A 4672-nucleotide genomic window follows, 5' to 3' on the forward strand; every position below is an offset into this window, starting at 1 on the left:
GGAGACGCTATGGCAGCTTCCGGACCAGGTTGAGTATATCCACTGTATTGATTTGTTGTTATTGTTTATACAATAGACAAGGTAAATGTCTCTATGCGAGTGATTCTGTTCCAAGTCTTCTGGTTAATATGGGAATTTTCTCTTCCTCTCGCCATCAGAATGATTGAGGTTGCCACCCAGCATTGAAAGATTTCAGTTGTTATAATCTCACACACTAAATGCCATCAAATTGAGCTTGTGTATCATCATCGGGATATTCTAGGTGTCTCTTTAAGTTTTGGTTGTCTGAAATAAGGCAGTTCGAATGATTAAGCAATCCAAGACTTACTTTGAGTAGCTGGCTGAGCTGTCCAACTGAAAGAGTGGTCCTGTAGGCTTCAAGGGGTAATAGCAATCAATGGTCTAACTAACTCCCGTGTGCTGACCCTGATTTGATCAGAATAAGTTCTGGCTCACTGAGAATCCATAAGTTCCGACGCACGATCTCTGAAGTGATGACATTTGTTATTATGACCATGAAATGTATAACCATGAAACCGCTTCGAGCTAGAACAATAATACATTTGCGAAAACTACAATATCATTTGATATTATGATCTTCATGAACATAGCATTTCCAAAGGAAACAATTACCATGAACTCTCTTGTCAGCAGTTGCCAACTGAGAACGTAGTTTCTCCACTTCTCTTGCCACAGAAAGAAAGTTCTTTTCCATGGCCTACATCTGATGCATTTGTTCATTATTTGCAGCCTTCTCATGTTCAAATGCATTCCTTTCATTCAAAAACATACAACAGTGAGATTCCCTTGCACTGACAACATGACGCAATATCACAAGCTTATTCTACCAAAATTCATATTTTCAAAATGTTATGTGCCATGGGACACTGTATGTTCAGGTGTCTGCGTACAGACATCGACAGAGATACAGAACAATATGGATAAAAAAGTATGGACTATAAGCACGCGCATCCACCAATTTTCATTAACAAGGGATGATACCATCAGATTCCAGTAAAATGTGTACTGGGACAGCCTGTGGGATAGTACCCACGCAACGATTTTGTTCATATTATAACAAAATTAATTCCTTCTCGAACAAGAGGGGGCACAAAAACAATCTCTGCAATGCTTGACTGAACTAATAATTTTTCATTATTGAAGTACCTCCTGCCTTAGTCCATCCATTTCAGCATGTAAAGAAGGGATCTCTTCAACTTCTGCATGAGCTATGTAGTTCTGCGGTGAGTTGTTGCAATTGGCCAGTTAAATCCTGTCTTATTGACATCAGGCTTTGTGCGTCAGCTAGTTCACCTTTCATAGTCTTAGTAGCCTAAAGTTCAGCTTCCATCTTTGTTGTTTTAGCAATCAAGCCTCTTTTATGCTCTTTGTCGCCCTGAATAGCTGCCATCTGAACATGCATTCTCTGCAACTCTTGTTGGGTACCAGCAAGCTCCTCTCTAAGAGCTACATGTGTTGCACCCAGCCTCTGGTTATCCATCGCAATCCTTTGTAAATCTCCATGTTGACCTGCCAATCTCTGTTCTAGGAGCTCAATAGGAGGCAACTGATCCAGAGGATGTGGCCCTAAAGGATGACGCATAACTCGACCAATAGGGTCTGGACACATGCCTGGGTGTCTTGCAAGTGATCGTGGCATGTGTCCTCGACCTGCCATTTCTGTAAAGGTCCTGTATTGTTTAAACATAATTGAACATTTGCATAAATTAGAGGAGAGCAAATCGTTTTCTAAATAGCTAGCCACTGTTATTTTATAACACTATCCAGTGTATAACAGATATTCTATCCAACGAATAACTCTCAGATGTATTCTACTGTACAAAAACCGAAATTAACTAGGAAATTTCGTTCAAAGCAACCATTAAATTCTATACATTCAAAGAAAAAAAAGTTCCAATGTTAGTTGAGCCTCGGATATCAGTATGTAAGAGAACCCTAGGTTTTTTAGCATCATATCTCAATTTCAGTGGAGACTTCAGGGGAATTGAAATAGAGACCCCATAGTAGCCAAAACCCACTCAAAGTCCTAAAATCAAAATGTCAACCCTAAGAACAACAATATTAACAATTCATCATATATAAATTGCAGACTCATGCGTGACTCGAAGAGGAATTAAAATAGAGGCCGCTAAGTGGTCAACCCATGCTCATAAACCCTAAATCAAAGTTTAACCCCAACAAATATAACATTAAAATGAATCAAACTTTTTACCATATTGTGCCCAAAACTTTTAGAATATAGAGATGCTTCTATTGCAGTTTACTAAAAACCCAATACTCATGAATAAACCAATGGCTCTCGCAACGATTTCTCTAAAGTTAACATTAAATTTTAACGAGGGTTTAGAAAATAGTTTTACCAGGAAACCCAAGTTCAAAGCGTCTGCGTCCAAAATCTGTTATGACCACTAAATGAACTGAGAAGGGAGAAAAATCAATGGATGAAGGGATGTACGGTTCTTGATCTGAGTTATCACTTTCTGTGCACCATTCCAAGGTTGTTAGGCGGTGGAATGTGGACAAAACTTAACTTTCCAACTACGCTAAGGAGATATTTATTGTTAATATATCAAAATTTCACGGTAATTTCACACGGGTACCATTATACCAGTGCATAAACTTCAGACTTTATTTAACACAGTAGAAACACCCTGGGCTGGGACAAGAAAAGAGGCAGGATGGCTCTATACCGTGACCGTGTCCGTCCTATTAGTTATTCGGGAGGCATGAATTATGCTCTAGACCGTGCCCTTTGTCCGTCCTAGTTATTCAGGAGTCTTTAGAATATAGAGATGCTTCTACTGCAGTTTACTAAAAACTCAATACTCATGAATAAACCAATGTCTCTCGCAACGATTTCTCTGAACCAAAATTTAAATTTCAACGAGGGTTTAGAAAATAGTCTTACTAAGAAACCCAAGTTCAAAGCTTCTGCATCCCAAATCTGTTATGAGCACTAAACAAACTGAGAAGGGAGAAAAATGAATGTTATGAAGACTAAACAAACTGAGAAGGGAGAAAAATGAATGGATGAAGGGATGTAGGGTTCTCGATCTGAGTTATCACTTTTCGTGCACCATTCCAAGGTTGTTAGATGGTTGTATGTAGAAAATACTCAACTGTCCAACTGCGCTAAGGAGATATTTATTCTTAATATATCAAAATTTCAATGCAATTTCACACTGGTACCATTATACCAGTGCATAAACTTCATAGACTTCCTTTATCACAGTAAAAACACCCCGAGCTGGGACAAGAAAAGAGGCATGATGACTCTATACTGTGACCGTGCCAATCCCATTACTTATTCAGGAGGCATGAATTATGCTCTAGACCGTGCCCATTGTCCGTCCCACTAGCTATTCAGGAGTCGATGTCAAGAATCAAAAAAGTTTCTCCCAGAAGTCCTCTATGCCGCTTGTCAATGTCGCTTGTCGAGGCACTCGATTCAGGTGGCGATGTCGATATTCGATCAGGTGTCCATGCATTCTCGGTACTCACTGGGTATGCATTCATTTCCGGTACTTGCTGGTAGGCCATGCCAAGTTTCAATGCCGGTACTCCAGTCGATCCTAGAGTTGATGCATTCGAGCGAGGACTTATCTGATCAGTTTACGAACCAATGCCGGTGCTTGTAATTTCCTCCATGTTTCCTGTCATGCTTTCCTCCTGTTAACCAAGTTCTTCTTTTCTGTCTATTAAACCCCCCATTTCATCAACTAAACGCCTGCAGGACGCGCGCCATCAAGTAACTTCCTGCAACAGGCGGCACCGACCTTTTCTAACTGCCTGCAACATGTGGCACCGAGCTTTTTTAATCCCCTGCAACACACGACACCGAGCTTTTTTCCCAACCATCGATATGAAGTCAGACGAAGGATATGCTTGGCATATTCTTCCAAAACTTTCCAAAACTTATCTCCACATTACATTAAAACTATCACAATCATATTTACCAATGTGCTTTATATGTGTGGGAAAGTGGCATATTACTTCCAAAATTTATCTTCACAGTAATTAAAACTAGCAATTGTCCCAAAAGTACAAAAAGAGGCCGATAGGATTATTAAATTGGAATTGTTGAATTTTTTTAAAAGAATTAATTGATTTGTGGAAAACCTTATTTTCTTGCACTGGATCATTGTGTAATTACCCTTCTAAATGCTCTTTGTTGTTTGATAAAATAATAAGAATATTGTTTTCAAATTTCCATAGATTTCCTCTTGCAGTAAATTTCAAATAAATCAAATTACAGAGTATTATTTTGTATGGAACACAACTCTTCTACATTTTGGTCATTATAATACACTTTTTTTCAAGTTTCTGAGTGAAGTTTTGGTTTTATAATTATGTTTTCTTGAATTATATGCATATGCATTTTTTTTATTTCATTTATAACAAGGTGTTATGTTTTCTATTGAAAATAAAATAAAATTCAAGGTGCTATGTTTTCTATTGAAAATAAAATAAAATTCAATCATGTAAATTTTTAACAATTAAATTATTCTTTTCTAAAGAGTACGTGTTTTTTTTTAAATTTACAAATTTAAATCGAAAGGGGTTGAGTATGTACATTTGTAAACTTTAGCCATGAAACTTGTGTGAAGGCAGGGTCTTTGTCTTACAAATAAAAAAGTTTCATACATTAATT

General features: G+C 37.8%; 1 pseudogene; it reads right to left on the minus strand.

The window, feature by feature from the left end:
* Positions 1–406: 406 nt before the first annotated feature.
* On the minus strand, positions 407–1685 carry LOC149177996 (protein FLX-like 2 pseudogene; annotated as a pseudogene).
* Between the last annotated feature and the right edge of the window lie 2987 nt (positions 1686–4672).

This window comes from Pinus tabuliformis, chromosome 4_1 (assembly GCF_031772625.1).
Source record: "Pinus tabuliformis cultivar Carrire ecotype Pingquan chromosome 4_1, CPIR1, whole genome shotgun sequence".
In the NCBI taxonomy this organism is placed as follows: Eukaryota; Viridiplantae; Streptophyta; class Pinopsida; order Pinales; family Pinaceae; genus Pinus; species Pinus tabuliformis.